Below are 23,881 nucleotides of genomic sequence, written 5' to 3'. Positions count from 1 at the left end.
ATAAAATATTAATATAAAATGCTGGGAAAAATATTAATTTTAAGGAATGCTTAAAAAAGTAAAAGTCTAAAATTTTACTGAAAGATGTGCAAAATATTTGAATAAGTGTTGAACCAAATTATGGTCATTATTTGTAACACTCAATATTGTAAATAATGTTGATTCTCTACATATTGATTTTCTATGGTTATCCAATATAATTCCAATAAATGTCAAAATGGAATTTTTTGGTATGTATTGAGTTGATTCTAAAGTTTATTAGAAAAATAAATAAACAAAATAAAGAAATGTTGGGGTATAAATGAGCAGGAGAGTGTTAGCACTTTCAGATTTTAAAGTATAGCATGAAATAAAAATAAAATAATTACTATGGTTAATAAATACACAATGAAATAAAAGACATGTTGAAAATAGAATTATATATAAAAGCACATATCCTAAGGAATCAGGAAGTCTCTTTAATAAATGGTGCTAGAGTAAGGGCTTATAATATAGAAAAAAATATAGTCTCTATATAACTTGCCAAAAAACTGTAATGGTTTAAAAAGCTGATTTTAAAAATTAAAACTATGTTTCAAAAAATAAAGAAAAGACAGGTAAATAGGAATATGATTAGGAAAGAGAAAAGACTTTAAAAAACAAAATAAAAATAAAAAGATCAGCTGATTCACTTTATAAAAATTTAAAGTTTTATGCTTAAAGAACACAATAAAAACATTAAAAGGAAGCTGACAAGCTAAGGACAAAAGATTCATAAAATAGATAGCTGGAAGTGGGGAGGCTGATATTCTTGATAAATACAAAGTGCTTAGAAAAACAGAAATACCTTTAAAGAAAAATGGCCAAAAGTAATTTTAAAAGAAAAAGAAACACAAATGACCATTAGGTAAGTAAAAAAATCTTGCCCCATCAATAATCAAAATCTTACACATTTAAACAAGGATGATGTACATGTACATGTTTCAGTTTGGCAAAGACAATTGTATACATAACACATATTTATTAAAACCCTTGAAAACTCATTTATAAAACAAAATACGAACTGAAAAGAGGCAAACATATCCAGGCTCATATATACTTAAAAGGGGTTCTGAACACCAAATTTCACTCTCATAATCCTCTGGGACACCAGCTGGGTGTCCTACAATTCAACTCAATTCTGACACTATTTACCTGAAGATAGCTTCAGATTCCACAGGTTAAGGGACTGCCCTCCACTCCCACTTCAGACATCAATCACAAATCCAGGTTATCACCTGTGCTTCTGGCTGACCAGCTGTAGATCAGAGATTCCAAAACACCCCTCCTTAGATTCAATTAATTTGCTAGAGCAGTTCACAGAAGTCAGAGGAATATTTTACTTACTAGATTACTGGTTTAGTAGAAAAGGATGTAACTCAGGAACAGCTATCTATCTAACAGCTATCAATCTTCTAACAGGAAGAAATGTATGGGACAAGGTATAGGGAAAGAGCAAGGAGCTTCCATGCCCTCGCCAGGTGCACCAATCTCCCCAAATCACCACATATTCACCAACCTGAAAGCTCTCTGAACCCTGTCCTTTTGGGTTTTCAGAGGTTTCATTACATAGGCATAACTGATTAAATCATTAGCCATTGGAAAATGATTCAACCTCCATAGCTTCTCTCCTCCCCAGAGGTCAGGGGGGTTGGTTCTGAAAGTTACAATAAATACTCTAGTCAGATGGTTGACTTCACTGTCAATTAGCCCCACCCTCAGATGTGCTCCCAAAGTCATTTCATTAACATAAGCGAAGACAACTTTATGACTTTCATCACTCAGGAAAGTCCAAGAGTTTTACAAGCTCTGTTCCAGAAACAAGGACAAAGACCAAATATATATATTTCTTATCATAAATCACAATATGGCAATACTATAGAGGAAAAAATCTGATGTAGAAGCATATTTTTGACATGAGAAAATGGCAAAAAGATAACTGAGGAGTAAAAACCAGGTTACAAAATAGCATGTCAAAAAAAAATCCCTTAAATAGATACACAGCTGAAAAGACCTATAACAAAATGTTAATTGTGGTAGTCTCTGGATGATGAAATTATCAATAGTTTATTTCATTCTTTGTTTTTCAGATATTTTGCATTGAAAATATTTTCCATTTAGAATCAGGCAGAAATACTAACTAATCCAGAGACAGAAATTGTGAGGACACCTGCAATAGCTAATTTTAAGTGTAAACTTGACTGACTGTGAGATGCCCAGATTCAACATTATCTCTGGACGTGAGGGTGTTTCCAGATGAGGTTGGCATTTGAATTAGTGGACTCATTAAAGTAGATTGCCCTCCCTCAATGTGAGGGGGCCTCATCCAATCAATTGAGTGTCTGAATAGAATAGAGGGTGGAGAAAAGAGGAATTTTTTTTTGTTTTTCTTCCTCACTGATTGAGCTGGGACCTTGGATTGGGAGGTACACCACTGGCTTCCCTGGTTTTCAGACCTTCAGACTGAGACTAAATCACACCACTAGAATACCAACTTTCCTGGGTCTGCAAGCTTGTAGACCACAGTTTGTGGGACTTCTCAGCCTCCATAATTATGTGAGCCAATTCCTAATAATAAGTCTATACCTATCTATATACAGATATATGTAAGACTATTCATATACATTTACTCTTACATATATATATATATATATATATATATATATGTAAGAGTATATATATATATTTACTCTTATATATATATGTGTAAGAGTATATATATATATTTACTCTTATATATATATGTGTAAGAGTATATATATATACACACACATATATATACATATGTATGTATATACATATGTATGTACATATATATATGTATATACTCTTACACACACACACACACATATATATATGTATATATATATATATATATATATATATATATATATAAACATATATAACTATATATATATACATATATATATGTACACTGGTTCTGGTTTCCTAGAGAACCTTATCGAATACAACACCAATAAAGTAAACGCTGGAGAAGCATGGATTCCCTTCCTCTTGATTTAACCAAGAAAGTTAGAAAGTTAGTTATTAAGCTAAAGCAAGTAATCCAGCTGTTTAGTATCACTCAAATAAATATCTAGATAGGTGTCTCAGTTTTTCACTTGAAAATTATTTGTCTGATATTTTGTGGGCACAAGCTGATCTGCAGGTTCAGAATGTGTCCAAGTACCATTGACCATGTCATTAGATCCATATATGAAACAGAACAATCAGAACAGCTGACATTCCTCGTTATCCTGCTGTGCCTCAAAAGATCACATAAATCATTTCACCAAAATCAAAGTGGTGGCCATTCTCAGCCATCCTCTGCTACCACTGGGTGTGGCCAAGAGAGGTATTGATTCAGTTACCAACTGAGCAACAAATTGGAAAGTGAAAAATCCAATCGCTTGAACTGGGAAAGAATGAAAGAATCACGCATGGCTTAGAAGGAACTGGAAAGGTTATACTTCACCAATTCTGGAGCTGTTGGGGATCTGCCTTTGCACTAAAGCTGCTCATAGTTTCTTCTGTATTAGCTGAAGTTGATGTCTAAGAGTGATAAATTCTATAACTCCTACTTCCGTATGACTCCACCTCCCTTATCTTCGTTCACAAGCACTGCTTTGCACTTGCCTATTGCCACGACCTTGTGATCCACCTTCTCTCACATATTTAATCTAGAAGTCTTCAAAGTGAGGCCCACACCCCTCCCCTCCCACCCCTGGGGCTAAGAGGTGGATCGCCTAGAGCACTGGAAGAAATATTAGATCTCCTTTTTATACTTATTTTTATCCTTAAAATTTAATTCACATAAAATAAGAAAGAACACATTTCTTCATATAAAATAGGAAGTTAATATATATTACCTGAAACTGGGTTCGCCTCTTGGTGGGTGTCGAGCCAAAAGACAATAACCAAGCCAAAGAATCAGAAAAGGAAGGATTTTACCTGCAACAAGTAAAGTAGAACACAGGGGATAAATCTCAAAGTAGTGTCTCCTGGAAAAAAATAACTGCGGAAGCTTTAAGCTAAGGATGCATACACATTCATGAAGGGGCTTGTGCAATGGGGAATTCAGCATGTGATTGGGGCCAAAGTCATCCTAAGGTGATGGACTCCAGATCTTAGTTGATCAAAGTCACCAGGGCCACAAGCCAACTAGTCAGGTATTTGAGTGCTCCAAGGGGTTGAAATCTTGCAGAGATAACTCAAGAATGTTCCCTGGGCAAGTAGTGCCAGTCTGGTAGAGATCACACCGTGATCAGAGACCTAAAATGACTTCTCATGTCAAGAAAACTGTGTCTCATTTTTTCTTTTTTCCAGAGATCCCTAACTCTTTCTATTTATTATACTAGTACTTTTCTCCTAGAGAAAAGCCGTGAGGATTGGTTAACATAAAACAGTGCCTGGAAAAAAATAAGTTCTGTATAGACTAGTTAAAATTCCTCATAGGTAAGTCAGTATTAGCAGACACTGCTGAAAGATGCCAGCTGTTTCCTCTTATATGGCAATTATCCTGAGGGAAGAGGGCATTCTACATGTGTGGGAGTTGACAGTGATGATCCTTTCAACATACTGCCTCAAAAAGCCAGTAAAAGTCAGGTTTTGATGATATTCCGTTTTAATCAGACTGGTCATCCCTGAATAGTGATACAAAGATTTCCACATCAAAAATAAATAAAGTGAAATAAAACAGTAAATTGAAAATTAACACTAAAAATGCAAACCCAAGCACCGAGAAGAAAACTGCTGCATTGATGCACTGAAGCAGCCACATTCTGAGGTAGAAACATGATGAAGTAATCACATCTAATGTGATTATGTAACGTTCCCTCAATAGTAATACTAGTGGCTATAAAAATTCTTATCCATACATTTAAAAACTCAAATATACATTTTGCACTTACTAAGAATTTTTACAGTTTCAGTGGGTATAGAGTTGATTTATTAAAAATTGACAATCCATGCACCTGGGTGGCTCAGTCAGTTAAGCATCCGACTTCAGCTCAGGTCATGATCTCACAGCTCTTGAGTTTGAGCCCTGGGTTGGGCTCTGTGCTGACAGGTCAGAGCCTGGATCCTGCTTCTGATTCTGTCTCCTCTCTGCCCCTCCCCCACTCACACTCTGTCTCTCTGTCTCTCAAAAATGAATGTTAGGGGTGCCTGGGTGGCTCAGTCGGTTGGGCGTCCGACTTCAGCTCAGGTCATGATCTCACGGTTTGTGAGTTCGAGCCCTGCATCGGGCTCTGTGCTGACAGCTCAGAGCCTGGAGCCTGCTTCGGATTCTGTGTCTCCCTCTCTCTCTACCCCTCCCCTACTCGCACTCTGTCTCTCTCTCAAAAATAAATAAACATTAAAAATTTGTTTTTAATTGAAAATCCTACAGCTTCCAATTAGTCTGCAACCTCTGCCTGATATCAGGGAAAATATAAATTTCCCAGCCAAATTTCAATACAAAACTTGCAATAATTGGAGGGCAAGATTTAAAAGTGAATAAATATTATGAAAGTTGAATAAAATCATGAAAATTGAATAAATATTGTAGCAACTATGGTAGCAGCGGAATTAAAACATCAAAACAAACTGAACTTAGGCCAGCACTTCAGACAGCTCTATATCAGAGTGTAGACTACAGGGTTATTGGGGTGTTTTTAAGAAATATATTCAATCACATTGTTCTCAATAAAAACATACATACATTATATATACAGTAGTAACATTTTATCACTATCTTAATTTTATATTAGGAAGCAAAACTATTTTACTGCTAATAATAAAATTTAAAAGAATCAAGAATGGAATCTTACTTCATTTTTCTTTGCTTTATATAGTTTTATAAGACACATAATCTTAGTACTATAATACTTTAATAATATAATTAATGAACAATAAACATGTAGTGGGTTCATGAGCAATCAAAAAAGCTGGGATAATAAACATTGCTCTAGTTTTTAATTCTCATTGCTGCTAAAGTTATTCTCTTCACACACTCTTGATTCATGCCTTATGCTTCTTTAAAAATCTGTTAATGGTTCCCCATAGCCTAATGAACAAAATGCAAACTCCTTAGCAAAATATATGAGTGACTGGGTCAACCATTTTCAGCCTAATATCTATCTGGCCTTTCCTACTCCCTCAGACATGATTAATTCCCCACATTTCTAAAGCACTTGACCTGTAACTCTAGCATAGCACTCATTTTACTCTGCAGGATTAGAAGTTTCAATGCCATAGTGAATAACACACTGGACAGAGTCAGGAATCCTCCGCTTGCACACAGTTCTACTGTCGCCCAGCTATGAGATCCTGACTCAGCACTTTATCTATCTGAGCTTAAAGTCCTCATCTTTAAAATGGAGATAATGACAGAGGGTTAGAAGTAACATATGTATATTTTCTAGGTAAGTTGTCTGTCTCCAGCAGTCACTCAATACATACTAGTTGAATCAATACACCAATGAGTAAATGATTCGTTTTGAGAAATAGATTTATACGTAGAATTTGACCCAAAGTGAATTACCTTACATTCCTACTGCTATAGATCTCTAAGGGACACACGGATTCTGATTAATTAATCATACAAATTAATAGAGGTACCATGTATTACATGGGAAAACAGCTTATTTTCTTCTTTTAGCTTTTTTTAAAACTTATTTTCAATAAATGTAAATGTGACACAACACTTCCTTTAATCACCTTTAATTATTTCCAAGACACATTCAAATTGTTTTGCCTTTTAACATCTAAAGCATTTTTTTCTATTTCTGACGATTTTATTTTAGGATTAACAGAAGTTGTTTCTATTTGGTTTTCAAAAATACTCACCGCTTTCTCAAGAAAAAAGGGGAGCTTGGATTTTAAGTGGCTAGAAGCCTCAATGTAGTGTAGGACTTCTCTCCAGTGCTATGCAATACGTGACAGGAACCACTATGGGTAAAATTTATCTTAGACCCGTCCTGAGAAATTTAGTCAACGAAGCAATTCAAATAAGTATAATTAATTTTTTTTAACTATGTAACCACATAGCTTGGTGGATGGTGTAAGGTTCTGGGAATTGATCAGCTCTTTCATGGATGCATATCACAAAAGATCCCACCTGTGGGCCAGGTTAATTTGTAAAGCTTGCAGACTCTGGCAACCAAAGAGAGAAATAAAAAGGAGTTGTTTCTGATATGAGTCACTGTGGCCTTTGTCTACACACACTCACGGAAGAAAGCAATTTTTAACCACACAACTCTTCCCAAATGCACACATATGTGGAAATAAGGAAAAATACCCAGTGAGCATATGTGTGATTTAAAGAGCAAGTAAAACTTCAAACTCTTGGCTGGGCTCATGTAGATGACTAGAAACAATGTTTATGACATGCCAAGAAGACATCTATGTATATATATTTATATGTTAAATAAATGTAGTGTGATCCATATTTTGAGTTAAATAAAATGTGAACATATGTTTGTAAATATTCCAGAGACATTTCTCTAGGTGAATTGTATGGATGTGTTTTACAGAAAGTGTCACAAAAATTCATGTGTGGGTGGAGTCAGTGCAAAAGCAAAAATAATAACTCAGTCCCTATAGATTACTGAATGGTTTTAATGCCTCTGCTTGAGTCCAAGCCAGAAATATACTGAAATTCTCTGGCTAAAAGGATTATTAATAAAATTATTTACTTTGAAATTATTTCTTACTTCTACAAATGCTATAAGATTCTGGAGAACCCCCCAGTGAACTTTACTAGCATGTTTCAGATCTGAGAGCAATCACATGTAGTTACCCATCATGCAAAATAAAGACAAATCCTGAAACTCATGAATTCTGGAAATGGATATGGAGAAAGGAGATTATACACTGAGGCTCTAATGTCATTTACAGACTTTACCTTTCAATTCTCATTTAAGTGGATGGATAGAAAAATCCTTCCCATAGAAAGATACCTCATAAGAACCTTTGTTATTCAGGCAAATGAGACTTTTTAAAAATCACAATTCTAATCTGGGGAAAATATTCTGACAAGTTTCAAATGAACTGAAGCTGTTCAACTTTTGAATTTTCAAATGATTTTGAGCCTGCTGGTATTGGAAACCACCTTTGGAGAAGCCCAGTTCCATTTATAAGAAAAAAATTGAAAAGATATGCAGTGACCTTGCCTCCCATCCACAAAACTATCCTAAAATTAATAATTAACTTAATAAACAGTTAATGTTTTCTAAACTTTATATGGATTTAAATACCAAGGTGAATATATCATAAAACTTATTTTGAATTTTTTTTTTTTAATTTTGTTAATGTTTGTTTATTTTTGAGAGAGACAAACAGACCCAGTGCAAGTGGGGGACGTCAGAGGTCACACAGGGAACACACAGGGTCACACAGAGACACAGAATCCAAAGCAGGCTCCAGGCTCTGAGCTGTCCACACAGAGCCCAACATGGGCTCTAACTCACCAACCGTGAGATAATGACCTGAAAAGTCGGACGCTTAACAGACTAAGCCACCCACATGCCCCTTATTTTGAAACCTTTTAACTCACTTTCTGGGAACCTAAGGGTTAATTATGTGATAAAGCTATCAAAATAAGTTTGGTATATTGGGGTACAGTGGGTAAGGTGAGTAGGGCATTATTTAGCGTATGCCATGTTGAAATAATTTATGAAATTGAAAATAGCATTCTTTCCAGAGTTCATTTTTATATCTAAAATATATACTAAGTATATGCTCAAAAGTATACAAAATCTTGTAAGCAAGATTCCTTATGCTTTCAAGTTACATTCTAGTATATGTACTGATGGAATGATATGCTGTCTGAAAGTTTCATCTGGAGTTTCACTCCAGAAACAGTGGTTAAGGTTAGAGTGGTTTATAAAAGAAACAAGATTGGCTATGGGTTAATAAATGTTGAAGTGAGACAATAAGTATATGTGATGTGCTACACTACTCTCTCAATCTAAAATGTAATATAACAATTTTTAAAATATTATGTAGATATTAAATGTAGCACTACTTGTTTAAGAAAAAGAATGGAGACAAACTAAATATCCATCAACAGAACAGAGAACTGGTTATAAAAAATATATTACAGGACACCTGGGTGGCTCAGCTAGTTGAGTCTCTGGCTCTTGGTTTCTGCTCACAGGTTATGTTCTCACAGTTTGTGAGTTTGGGCTCAGGGTTCTGTCCACATCTGTGCTGAGAGCATGGAGCCTGCTTGGAATTCTTTCTCTCCCTCTCTCTCTGCCCCTCGTCCACTCATGCCTGTGCATGCATGCGCTCGCTCTCTGGCTCTCTCTCAAAATAAACTTTTATTAAAAAATATGTTACAACCTTATATTATCAAAATAGTACACAACTCTTAAAAAGAAAGAGTATACCTATTTGAGCTGATAGGACTATAATAAAATCATAAGTGAGTATAATATATTCTGATTTGTGAAAAAGGGAGAAATGCTGACATATAAATATATCAATAGAGAAATAGATTTGCTAGTTTTCTAATGTTGCTGTAACAAATTGCCCCAAATGTAGTGGCTTAAAATAGCATGAATTTATTCTGAGGGTCACTAAACCAAAATGGGTTTCACTAGTCTAAAATCAAGGTGTTGGGTGGGTTACATCCTTCTGTATGTTTTAAGAGGGAGTTCCATACTTTCCTCCCTTCCTTACTTTCTCCAGCTTCCAGAGGCTGCTTTTTTGGCTCATGGCCCATCTCCCCATCTTTAAAGCCAGCAGCATAACATCTTCAAATATGTCTCTGCTCTGACTCTCCTATCTCCCTCTTATAAAATAGGGACCCTTGTGATTACACAGAACTGTATGATCCAGAATAATATCCTCACCTCATAATTCTTAAATTAATCACATCCATTAAGTCCCTTTTCCCATTTAAGGTAACATATTCATTGGGTTTTGGAGATTAAGATGTGAATATCTTTGGGGTGGCATTATTCTGACTATCACAGATATGTAGACATGTATCTTTCTAGAGATACATAAAAACTTGTCATATTAGATTCATCTGGGGAGGGAGACTGTGGCACTGGTGGTCTGAGATAGGAAAGATTTACTATTTGTTGTTTATCATTTTGCACTTTGAATTTTTCCCTTGTGTATGCATTATTGTTAAAGCACAGTATTTAAAAGGTCACCAAAATAGTAGATCATTTAGATAATTTTTAGGAAGATATAATTGTATCTGTCATAGAAATACAAGAGTAAAAAGTTATACTTTAAAAAATGACTTTAGCACAAAAAAGAGCAGTATGGGGCTGGACATTAATTTTAAATATTCCTTAAACTCTGAATTTTTGGTAGCCTTTGTCTCCATGTATATTAAGACTACTACAATTTGCTTGAAGCATGAATGCACATTTATAAAATCTAGCTATAAATTTAAAAATAGTCATCATGATTGGCACCTGGGTGGCTCAGTTGGTTGAGCATCTGACTCTTGGTTTTAGCTCAGGTCATGATCTCATGGTTTCCTGAGTTCAAGCCCCGTATCAGGCTCTGTGCTGACCACACGGAACCTGCCTGGGATTCTCTCTCTCTCTCTCTCTCTCTCTCTCTGCCCCTCCCTCACTTGTGCTGTCTCTCTCTCAAAATAAATAAAAATAAGATAAAAAATGGTCATCATGAGGTTGCAATTTACTTCTTCATTACATTATTTATTAAGTTTAATTAATTCAAATGAGCATATTTTTCTTGGAAACATAAAAGATGGAAAAGTTGAGTAACAACAGAAAGGAGTTTATGGGGTGCCTGGATGGGTCAGTCGGTTAAGCGTCCAACTCTTGATTCCCACTCAGGTCCAACATGAGCCCCACGTCGAACATCCCTGCTTAGGATTCTCTTTCTCCCTCTCTCTCTGCCCCTCTGCCCCCAATCCCTCAAAATAATAAATAATCATTTAAAAATAAATAAGAAATTTAAAATGGTCTATCCCAGATATATCACTTCTGCTCTTAGGTACCACAAAGTGATAGGTGCAGCAACATAGGAGAGCAGAAATGTGATCTCCTTTGTGCTTAAGAGAACAAAAGTGGCACTAACAGCTAAGCTACTCTGTTCCATGAAGATGGATAGTATATGTGGAAGTGGTCGGGACAGATGAGGAAAGATCTTCAAAGGCTCAAAAGTATACAGAGAAGGGTCAGAACGAAGCCTAAATGGGCAGGAGCAACAGTGGATGGGAGGCAACGATACTAATCTGTAACATAAGCACAGTTTGGTTTGCCTAAGTCCTAACAGAAAAATGACCATAAGTCATGGACTTTATTTCCCTTCCTTTGTTTTTTTACAACCACCAAGAAATTGCAACAACCAAATCTCTTTTCCATTGTTTTACTTCTACTTCCCTAGATGTTAAATGTGGCAATGAAAACATCAGTTTTAAAGGTTGCTCTGTTTCTGGTTTTGATCATTAACATTCTGCACAGCATGCCTCAGGAAGTATAAAATGAGATGTTCACATTCTAATTCTTAGAGATGAACTAATGAAGGAACCAGCAAAAGGTCATAGCCTAGAAACCAGATTCATGGAAAGCTGAACAATGTCATGTCTCATTGTGAGATTGATATCCCAGTTGCAATTCCTCCTGCTAACTTCATTCTTAAATCTTATTAAAATATTTCTCATGATTTATAAAATGGTAAATATTCATTCACGGATTGCCGCCAAATATGTACTTCCAACAACTTTGTATTCGATCTCCTATGAGGAGATAAACCAATCACGTTTACGTTTTAAAAAATCATACCACCTTCCTTAGGAGGTATCAGGGTAAGATGATTCACAGCATACTAAAAACTTTTTTCAACTAACAGTTCATTGCTGTTTCTATTTTGTTTCAATTATTAGCTTTTCCTTCTCCCATTCCTTTTGGTTTCTTACAGCCTTTGAGGTGACTTGCACTCAAAGCCCGCTGAGAGAGGCAGGCTGGGAAAACCACAGGCATTTCCCTCAACCACTATGCCCAGAGTGCAGTGAATTTTACAGCTGAGATCTGAGCTGCAGGGCCTAATGTGTCTGCTGGCAAACAGGATTCAGCGTTCTACCCTCTCTCATCCCTTCTCTCCTGGCACCAGCCACGCTGTAGAATTCCAAAAGTGTCTCATAACACTATTCAATTTTAAATCAGTCTTCACAAATCTCTTTCATAGCTTCATCTACTTTCATCGGCAATTTGTGATTGCCCTTTCAAAACCTTTGACAAATATCTTCCTCATAGCTGTCCTTGTACAGCAATTTCACTGACAATGAGATGAAGTCTGTTGAACCTCTGAATGCCAGCCCTTCTACCACATTCCTGTGTCATTATAGTTATAAACTCATCCTCCCAGCGCACGTTCTCTGTGGGCAAAGGAAGTTAAGACTTCCAAGTGACCTTAAGGAGTTGTATGTAAAAGTGAATTCATTATTGGAATTATATTTTTATCCAAGCAGTGTTTCCATAAAAACTGTGGTCTGTTTTACATTAGGAAGAGGGGGTCAACACTTAACCCTACTAACCAGTTTCTGAATAACAGCAAACAAACTAGGGTAAGGACTTAAGAGAACTCACCTTGCAAGTATGACCTAGTAATTAGGTAGGGGTTAGTTAGCACTAAATGTCATCGCCTAACAGCTGAAAGGTTCTGAACCATCCTTGCAGATGCCCTTGTTAAAAGGATGTAAGGGAGGGGCAGATGAGGTGAGAAGACGCTCTTAATCTAGCTCCCCATCAGCCCAGTCCCAAGGCTTGGTTCCTGTCACCATCAGTGTGAATCAGCTAATCAGCTTTATTACCCAGGCAAGTTCTCCCACTAGGAATGAAATAAGATAACCCACAATGCTGGAATTGATTTATTGTATTTTAAAATCCATTTTGGATTACATTTCCCTTTTCCCTTTCAGCCTACCTTGATGTCACCATTTCCTTGATTCATCAAGATTCATGATACTTTGGTTTGGGGGTGGTAATAATGATAACAAATCTTAATATTAAACTTTTCTATGTAAATATTTTATTATTTATTTTGTCTCACAGTTGGTAACACAGTTGGAATTTTAATCATCACCACTTTATAGATGACAAACCAAGGCTTATAGAAGGGTAGCACTGGGTATTATATGTAAGTGATGAATCACTAAATTCTACTCCAGAAAACAATACTACACTATATGTTAACTGACTTGAATCAACATTAAAAAAAAAAAAGGCAGGTAGGTGTCTAAACTAAAGGTACTCAACTATTTCATAAGAAGCCACTCAAGTCCAAGTTTTTTCTTCCAAAGCCCTCTGCTGCTTTTACTATGTCATAGTAGATTCCCTTGATGAAGATGACCCACTCACAGAGATTCTTTTTTTTTATTGTTTATGTATTTTTGAGAGAGACAGAGAGAAAGAGAAAGAGAAAGAGAAAGAGAAAGAGAAAGAGAAAGAGAAAGAGGATGTGAGTGGGGAGGGGACAGAGAGAGATGGGGACAGGATCTGAGGCAGGCTCTGTGCTGACAGCAGAGAACCTTGATGTGGGGCTCAAACTCACAAACCCTGAGATCATCACCTGAACCAAAGTTGAACACTTAATTGACTGAGTCACCCAGGCACCCCTGGGGAGATTCTTACTGACCATAGAATCAGTTTTGATTCTAAATGTGTATCTTTACTTAAAATATACCTTGTTCAAAAAAATCTACAATAAAATATACCTAGTTCAATAGCTCCTAAATATGTGTAGTAATGTTTTACTATATGCTAATGTCTGTAACTAATGTTGATTTTAAAAATTCTGTTCAAAATAACTGAATGACTTGCCTATGGATCAGAGAGCTGTTTTCCTATGCCTGTAGTATCCACAGCAAAGTCTTCTAAATTTGTTCTGAAGACACCTAATTCCCAAGGAGAATGCATATAGCAGCAAAACAGCTTGATTTTCTAAAAGAATGTAGATATCACACTGGGACTTGCTCAGTGGGACATCAGGAAAATTTCACATAAAAACCAAGGGAAGAAAATAAATTTGGAACTTAATTGTGACATTTCACAAAACTTTGGTGACTCAAAAGCAACATAAAAAAATACATACTCTAGAAAACAAAGCAAGGAGTTATCATACTAATGTGCTGTTAAGGAAATGGAACAAACATTTATTGAACACATACTATACAGGTGCTCAAAATTTTAATACAAATCCACAACCCTAACAGATGGATGTTCCAATTTCAAAGGAACTGAAGAGTTTTCCAAAAGTCTTATAAATGGTTAATGGCCATTGTTAATGGGTAATTAACACGGGAGTCTAACAGATTAAAAAGTCTCTGCTCTTTTCACTGAGTGACTTCAGCCATCATGCTAACACTGTTTTCCTCCAATCTTAAGTGTTTTACACTCTGTAAGTGAAAATGACTAATTTCCACAAAGTGGTAGACAAAGATCTTCTTTAGTGGGCCCCCTTTTTTCTAGCACAGCTCTGGCTACCATTGCCACTTCTACATCCTACCCTTTCATTCCTGATGTCTATTGACACAATCAGCATAGTGACTCTTTTAAATGTGGTCTCCTCAGATTATTATTAGAGTTCTACTTCCAATAAATTTATTTTCTTAGCCCTTAGCCCATTAAAAATTTGCTCGAGTCAGGTGACAGCCAAATGGTAGATATTTATGTACCACAGCAGTCAGAGTGAACAATTTGTCTTTTCTAAATTGTGTGATAGCCAGAAATTCAACTGGAGAATTATCAGAGCTATTTCAACCTCTCCTTCACCAACACAGGTATCCGAGTACAAAAACCATGGAAGCAGGCCCTGGGTTAGTGAGTTTCCCATCGAACCATTTTCTGAAGGCACTAATGGGTCATAGTCATGTTGGAGGGTGACTTTTCTATTTTTTCTGTTTCTCACTAGGAAGGCAAGATGACGTTACACAGATTTGGGGTTAAATCCAAGCTTCAACTCTTATCAGTCAGGTAACTGAAATAAGCATTGACTCTCTTTTTTCTCTCTCTCTGAAACCCTATTTTGCTTGCATCTGTAGAATGATGATAAGACCACTTACCTCGGGTTGAACTTTAAGCAAGGTCATGTATGTAAGGCCCCAATACAATACCTGACCCATAAAAGATGTTCAGAAAATGTCCAATCTTCATATCTGAGTTTGAAAATAAGTAAATGCCATTCACTGACAAAATATGCCATATGGTCCTATATTCATGATGCCTATACTACATATGCCTTTATTTCAAATGATTAGTTTAACTTTAAGAATGAGTAATTATGTTTTTTCCACTGACCAAGATGACTTACATTAGGATACAGAAATCAAAAGTAAAAAGATGGAGGTCTGGAAGAGAAAGCAATGCAGGATTGTGACGAGCAAAGTGATGTGGTTAATGGTATTGGCAATCAAAATTATTTGGGCATTTACAGAATCAATAAAGGAAGAGACTCCTGCCTGAGCAAATATTCTCTAACTGAAAGATACTTGTGTATTTGCAGATCATATTAAGCCACCATGGATTTCAAAACCAATTAAAACCTTAAAAACAGAGTAATCATTCAATTTTTGTTATTTTAGTGACATTTTATATATGAACCATAATGGAAAAATCCATGTTTTGTTATAATGCAATTAAAAATGTAAGGAGACATCTGCGCCCTTTTACACAAGACATAGCAAGAATGCAAAAGTAACTATCAGCACACGTACGTCAGCATGGATATAGCAAATGAAGCATGACATGTAATGAACTATAAATACCATCCCTCAGAACAGACATTTGTCATTTTTCTGGTCTCTAATAAAGGAAATAAGTGAAGTAATTAAAGCCTATAAGTTTTTCTGGGTGAGTTTTATACATTAGGGAAGTGGAAAAAATGATCCCTCCTGCATGATAACTAGCAAAAACAAAACAAACAACAACAAAAACCAAATATTCCTAGTGCCAACGGATGCTAATGGGCCAGGACCTAACAAATGTATTACAATACATGAGAAGAGACATGAAAAATAGAACCACTTGAGTTCACAAACCAGGATTTCAGCAGGCTTCCCATGGTGTTCCAGGTTATACCAATGCCCCCAGAGTACACACAGATGAAACAGCTTCATCCAACCCCAATACCACAACAACTGAATGTGATGAATGCACACAGCTGGATTTCAGGGATTAAGACTATGTTCAAGAAAGTGGTGATATTTCTGGTTGGCAACAACTTTCTTCTTCATAATCCAAGAGCAGATAATGCGGACTAATCTAGGTGTCTTTTGGAGGTACCCGGGCCAACAGAAGATCAATTAAGCCTTTAGTCTAGAAACTAGGGATCTGCCATGGTCTCTAATAATTGTACTGTGATTACCTCTACGGCAGGGAGTATGCTACTGCCAGAAACATAAGCCAAGATAATGGTTCCAGATCCTGGTTTAATCTTCAGTTACCTCATTCACCCACCCTTCACAGGCCTTCACCTTGGCACATTTGGGTAAGCGAAGTTGGCACCAAGAGTTAGCTTTAGGCGAGTCTGTGAAGCTCATGAAGCTTGACTGCAAACACTCTCAACTCTTTTCTATCATCGTCTTTTACTTCTATTTTCCATAACCCTTTACCCAGTTTTAATAAACCTTCTCTGTGCCCAAGAAAAAGCTAACTCTCCTGGGTTTCATTCTGTAAGCAGTGGGGTAAACTGGTTTAATCAACAACTTGTTCCTAAGCAGTTAATATATTCTGAGCCCATAGGAAGCACTAGGAATGGCAATACTGTTAAGACCTCAAATCTACCCTAAATGACTTTAACAGTTAGTTTAGAGAAGAAGGTAGACCTAGGGAATAACTGACGAAAAAACAGTGGACAATAAAATGTTAATGTCAGTTGTGCCCCAGGTGCAAAAGGACTTAGAGAAGTAAGAGATCGGGATGAGACTGCAAATTGGAATGATTTCAGGAGGAGATGAGACTAGAACTGAACTTTGAAGCATGAGAATTAGTGATATATGGAGAAAGCACTGCAGATGGAAAACAAGTAAATCATATAAGAATGAAATAGAAGCTAGTGGGTTTGATACCATCCTGCTTAACAAAAATGTGGCTTTTGGTTGGCTTCATTTTACCAACTCACAGACACTAAACAGCTAGAACAATATTTTGGGGGTAAAACACTTTGAAAATTCTTGATTCCATGCCTTCTGGAAGGTTGTCTAACCTCCCTGTACACATGGACAAGCACTGGACAGCTCCAAAACCAGAACCCACTCTGGAAATATGTACCTGGACCCCACAGAAGGTAACATGTCTTTTTTTCAAATCAGATGTGGATCTAATCCTATTTGCTTTTGTTGCTTTATCAAGACAGAGTACTTTCTCTCTTAAACCAACACACACACACACACACACACACACACACACACACACTCTGTTTTATATGTTTCCCTAAAAATCATGTCTTAAGTATCTGAACAGAGTAAAAGACAAAAAACGAAAACAAGAAAACCTTTGAGTAACATGACATTTTCACCTGAGAAAATATTAATGCCTTGTTATGCACTAGCCACATTTATGTGACACAAAAACAATTATTTGAAAAGTGAAAAAATTCAGTCAAAATATGTTTTGACAGCAAGTAGAGATAAAATGTAAAACCCCAGTTGTTTTTCTGAATTCAGAACCAATTTAGAGGTTGTTTTTTTTTTAAAGCTGAGCTTAAGCAAACAGCTATTTCTGAATGCGGGAAAAGTCTTTCCATGTACAACTACTGTCAGGACTAAAGAACAGCTTTATTATGGAGACCATGGTAAAATGCAGATCCCAGTTTAGTAGGTCTGGGGTCGGGCCTCAGAATATGCATTTCTAATAAGCTCTCAGGTGGTGATAATCCTGCTGGTTCACGGGCCACACCTGGCACAGTAAGGCTGGAGAACATGGGACATGGTTTTAAATCTTTTATACTGATGTTGGCTTTGCGTGTTGTTTTATATCTCAAGATGGATTGGCTTTACAATGATAAAAATTCTAATAATGAATATTCTCTGTCAAACTATACCTCCCTCATAATATTTCTACTACATTCTAGTGTTGATGGAAACACAAAGATACCCCAAATAGAGAATAGTAGAGTAGAGACACCGTGAAGTTACCTAGGCCTAATCCAATTCAATTCCATTGACCTGCTGAAACTTCAGAAGGTACTGTAGTAAATACTATGAAAGATTTCACTACCGTCTCCTTCTAGAATGTAAGCTCCATGAGGGCAGAAACTTTCTTTTTTGTGACTTTTAAAGTTCTCCAACACAGAAAACACAGCTTAGTATATAGTAGGCATGGAATGCTTGTTAAATGGTTGATAGGATGAATAATGGAAAGCAAAACTAATAATCCATGCCTTCACTCCACTAATACTTCTTTCATGTTAGTAACCCTTTCGCCTTTCCTTCTAAGATTGTATTTAAATCCAATCTTTTCAATAGTATCTCATGGAAGTAGCTCAGTTTCCTTCAAAGACTGAAAATCAGTGACTTCCTCTCCACATTTCCGTAAGGCAATGTGAAAACTAAAACATAACCTTGAGTCTATTTTTCCATGAGTATCTCAGCACATTTCTCTAAGCCAGACTCACAGCTCAGTTTTCCTAATGTTTCTTAATTAACTTCTAAGAGTACAGAAGCAGGCAAAATCAAGTTCAATTTATCATGGAATTCAAGATACACACACATCTAATATTGAGTACAACTGTTTTGCCTATCTTTCCTATACTATCTGCTACTTGCATTGGTTATCATTAATAGAAGAACAAAGTACTTTTCCCAATTGGGGAAAAAAGGAGACTTTTAAATAGCTCTTTCTTTCCAGTCATGTTTACATCCAAAAAACAAATAATCCAGTTAAAAATGGGCAGAAAACGTGAATAGACATTTTTCCAAAGAAGACACAGATGGCTAACAATCACACAAAAAGATGCTCAATATCACTCATCATCAGGGAAATACAAATCATCATGTTATGCAATGAAGTTATCATCTCACACCTGCCAGAATGGCTAAAATGAAGAACACAGGAAACAACAGATGTTGGTGAGGATGCAGAGAAAGGGGAACTCTCTTATACTGTTGGTGGGAATGAAAACTGGTGTAGCCACTGTGGAAGACAGTATGGAGGTTCCCCAGAAAGTTTAAAATAGAACTACTCTATGACCCAGAAATTGCATTATTAGGTATTTATCCAAAGGACAGAAAAATGCTGATTCAGTGGGGCACCTGCACCCCAATGTTTATAGCAGCACTATCAACAATAGCCAAAGTATGGAAAGAGCCCAAATGCCCATCGGCTGATGAATGGATAAAGAAGATGTGGTATATACATACAATGGAATATTACTCAGTCATCAAGAAGAATGAAATCATGCCAATTGCAATGGCATGGACGGAGCTAGAGAGTATATGCTAAGTGAAATAAGTCAGAGAAAGACAAATATTGTATGATTTCACTCATATGTGGAATTTAAGAAACAAAATACATGAACACGGGGGGGGAAGGGAGAGGAAACTCAAGAAACAGACTCTTAACTATAAAGTGCAAACTGAGGGTTGCTGGAGGGGAGGTGGGCAGAGGGATGGGTTAAATGGGTGATGAGTATTAAAGAGGGCACTTGTGATGAGCACTGGGTGCTCTAAGTGATAAATAACTAAATTCTACATCAAAACTAATAAAGAGAATTTAAAAATTTTTTTTTTAATTTTATTTATTTTTGAGAAGAGAGAGAAAGACAGAGCACAAGTGGGGGAGGGGCAGAGAGACAGGGAGACACAGATTTTGAAGCAGGCGCCAGGCTCCGAGCTGTCAGCACAGAGACCTACGCAGGGCTCAAACTCACAAACCGTGAGATCATGACCGGAGCCGAAGTCAGATGCTTAACCGACTGAGCCACCCATGCGCCCCTTAACTAAATAGAATTTAAATAAAAACTTGAAACTACAAAAAAAAAATTAGAGGAGTCTAAAATCAATGAAGTCAAAAATCAGTTTTACTGGCCCACAAATTATGTTTCCAAGGATACTACTTGTCAAAGAGAAAAAAAAGGTAATGAATAGGACAGGAACAAGTTTAAATTTGTCTTTGTTCTTTTTAAAGTATGAATTCCAAGGGGCACCTTAGTCAAGGGGCGTCCAACCCTTGATTGCAGCTCAGGTCATGATCTCACAGTTTGTGGGATTGAGCCCCATGTCGGGCTCTGTGCTGACAAGGCAGAGCCTGCTTGGGATTCTCTGTCTCCCTCTCTCTCGGCCCCTCTCCTCTCACTCTCGCACTCTCTCTCTCTCTCTCTAAAAAATAAATATAAAAAAAATAAAAAATAAAAAAATAAAATAAAAAATAAATAAGCACTTTTTTAAATAAATAAAGTTTGAATTTCATGACAAGAAAAGTTTTCACTACAGCTCAGCCTGTTATTGCTTATGTATCACTGCTATGAAATTTTAGAAACAAGGTTTGTATGATTGTAGCTTTTTACAATTGCAATCCAGTTGCCTTTTTACTTCCAGCTCTTGGCTGCCAAGTGTCCACAGTGGGATGAAGGGAATCCTCTGTGCTGGGAAAGACAGTCCAGCGAGTGCACAGTCTGGCCCAGTTCAAGCTTCATAAAACATCAGACCACTTTAGGCTCCATCATTCCTTCATTATATGAAAACACAAAGTGCTTTGCATTAAACTTTTTTTCCTTTTGCCACAACTTCCAACCAATAATAAACTCATTTTCCCATTTTGAAATATTTAGCCAACTTTAAAGAGTTATTTTTCATTTCTCCTTATTCCATATTTCTGGTTAGGAGAAGTAAAACCTGGAAAGAGATTTGAAAATTTCTGCCAATAGCCATGTCTGACCCAAGAGAAAGCAGGAACAAAATACGCAGAATGCTACAAATGCTTCTTTTCCTCCAACTTAATATCGCCTCTGTTATTAGTATAAGGTGATGTTGGTAAAAGCAGTAAAATATCTTGGTTAAGAACCTGAGTTCTGAGATCAGACTTACAACTCTTTAGTTCAAATCAGTATCCAGTTGTGTGTCTCCTTCGGTTACCTCCTTCTCCTTTGCTCCCTGTCGCAGCCTCTTCACTCTTTAATGTGAGAGACAAGAGCATGACCTCAAGGAGTTGTTGAGAAAATCAAGTGTGATAGTGTTCACAGAGCACTAAGCTGTGTGCCTAGCATGTAATGGTAGTAAGCACTCAATAAACATTAGCTAATTTTAATACTATTGTGTAGAATAAGAATTCTACAAGATCAGGACAAAGCAGCAAAGCAGTCATAAAATATTAAACAACACATCAAACCAGTAAGCATTGATAAGTGAGATGCTAGTGCTATTTGTTAGCATAATCCTCTGGTGTGAAAACTATTACTGTCTTATTTAAAAGAAAGATGGCTTGCTTGAAAATGTTGGCTTCTCTAAGTATTAAAACTGCAATTCCAATTTCAAGGATGAAATGCATCTTGACGTAGGTACTTCTAGTCTATCAATAATGTTGACATCTAGCTGCCTGTGTTTCTTTTGTGCTCAAAATGTTGAGGCTTCTCAGAAGTTGGTCAGTAGCTACCAAGCTCAGTGAGAGAATCAAGAGGGGGCCCATCTCCTAAGGTGACAGTTAATTGGATTAGGTATTAATTTGTTGACTATAACCAAAGAACTCCAAGGTTATTGCAAAACAGGTAATTTGAATGATTCCTCCCATAGAAATCTGGATTTACGACTAAGGTCATATATCTCAGAAACATCTCCTACATGTTACCACAGATAACCCATCTGCCTACACCTCTGACTGGACTGTTCATACGCTAGTCAATATACTCAACACAAACATACTGATTATCTGGTAATTAATTAGTGGCCCGAACTGATTGGGCAATTAGTTTCTTTTATTTTTATTTTTTTTCAGAGAGAGAGAGAAAGAATGATAGCACACATGAGCAGGGGAGAGGCTGAGAGAGAGAGAGAGAGAGAGAGAGAGAGAGAGGATCCAAAGTGGACTCTGAGCTGACAGCAGAGAGCAGGAAACAGGGCACCAACTCATGAACTGTGAGATCATGACCTGAGTAGAAGTCCCACTTTTAGCTGACTGAGCCACTCAGGTGCCCCAGGTCAATCGGTTTAAATGATCAGTGTGATAAACCCAAATAGGTGTTAGGAGAAACTCCATAGGAAAAACTCTTGTGGAGTGTTTTTATCAAAACTTTTTTTATCAAAATGGAAGATACACTCTGATCACTTGATTTTATTGACTAGGAAACAGCCAAAGATGAGCAGTGGCTCAGCTAGTCAGGGGCATAGGAGGGATAATATTTTGGTTTCCTGGTTTCTCATCTCAACAAAGTATTCTCACTGCCACCACTTCTTCCATGTATCAAGTATGTTTCCGTATCTTGGCTATTGTGAAATAATGCCTCATGAATATGAGAGTGCAGGTATCTTGTTAATATCCTGGGTTTTTTTTCTTCCAAGTTGTATTTAAATTCAAGACAGTTAACATATAGTGTAGTATTGGTTTCAGGAGTAGAATTTAGTGATTGATCACTTACATATAACACCCAGTGCTCATCCCTCCTTAATGCCAATTGCCGATTTAGCCCATCCCCCCCACCCACTTCCCCTCCAGCAACCCTCAGTTTGCATAGGAGTCTCTTATAGTTTGCCTGACTCTCTTATTTTACTTATCCTTCCCTTCCCTTGTGTTCATCTGTTCTGTTTCTTAAATTCCACATATTAGTGAAATCATATGGTATTTGTCTTCCTCTCACTGACTTATTTTGCTTTGCAAAATGCACTGTAGTTCCATCCACATCATTGCAAATGGCAAGATTTCATTCTTTTTGATGGCTGAGTAATATTCCACGGTACATATATACCACATCTTCTTTATCCATTCATCAGTCAATGGACATGTGGGCTCTTTCCATATTTTGGCTATTGTTGATTATGCTGCTCTACACATTGGGGTGCAGGTGCCCCTTTGAATCAGTATTATTGTATCCTTTGAATAAATACCTAGTAATGCAGTTGCTGGATTGTAGGGTAATTCTCTTTAACTTTCTGGGGAAACTCCATACTGTCTTCCACAGTGGCTGCACCAGTTTTCATTCCCACCAACAGGACAAGAAAGTCACCCTTGCTCTGCATCCTCACTGACACCTGTTGTTGCCTGAGTTGTTCATTTTTGCCATTCTGACAGGTGTAAGGTGGTATCTCATTGTGGTTTTGATTTGTATTTCCCTGATGATGAGTGATGTGGAGCATTTTTTCATGTGTCTGTTAGCCATTTGTATGTCTTCTTTGGAAAATGGTCTGTTCATGTCTTCTTCCCATTTCCTAACCGGATTATTTGTTTTTTGGGGGTGTCGAATTTGGTTAAGTTCTTATTGATTTGGGATACTAGGCCTTCATCTGATATGTCATTTACAAATATCTTCTCCCATTCTGTCGGTTGCCTATTTATTGTTTCCCTAGCTGTGCAGAAGCTTTTTGTCTTGATGAAGTCCCAATAGTTCATTTTTGCTTTTGTTTCCCTTGCCTCCAGAGACATGTCTAGTAAGAAGCTGCTATGGCTGAGGGCAGAGAGGTTGCTGCCTGTCTTCTCTTCAAGGATTTTTGATGGCTTCCTGTCTCACATTTAAGTCTTTCATCCATTTTGAATTTATTTTTGTGCATGGTGTACGAAAGTGGCCGTTTCATTCTTCTGCATGTTGCTGCCCAGTTTTCTCAACACCATTTGTTGAAGAGACTGTCTTTTTTACATTGGATATTCATTCCTGATTTGTCAAAGATGAGTCAGCTATACATTTGTGGGTCCATTTCTGGGTTCTCTATTCTGCTCCATTGATCTTTGTGTCTATTTTTGTGCCA

At 36.8% G+C, this 23,881-nt stretch overlaps 1 long non-coding RNA gene across 2 annotated transcripts in view; it reads right to left on the bottom strand.

Moving 5' to 3' along the window:
* The window catches only part of LOC132667318 (uncharacterized), a 493,653-nt gene that overhangs the window by 353,446 nt on the left and 116,326 nt on the right, over nt 1–23,881 (bottom strand). For both annotated transcript variants that reach the window (XR_009605082.3, XR_009605080.2), the window contains exon 2: nt 3,888–3,969. This is a non-coding gene — a long non-coding RNA (uncharacterized LOC132667318). The remainder of the gene's footprint in view (nt 1–3,887; nt 3,970–23,881) is intronic.

This window comes from Panthera onca, chromosome B2, assembly GCF_046562875.1.
Source record: "Panthera onca isolate mPanOnc1 chromosome B2, mPanOnc1 haplotype 2, whole genome shotgun sequence".
Taxonomy (NCBI): domain Eukaryota; kingdom Metazoa; phylum Chordata; class Mammalia; order Carnivora; family Felidae; genus Panthera; species Panthera onca.
This window is presented reverse-complemented; position numbering and strand designations above follow the sequence as displayed.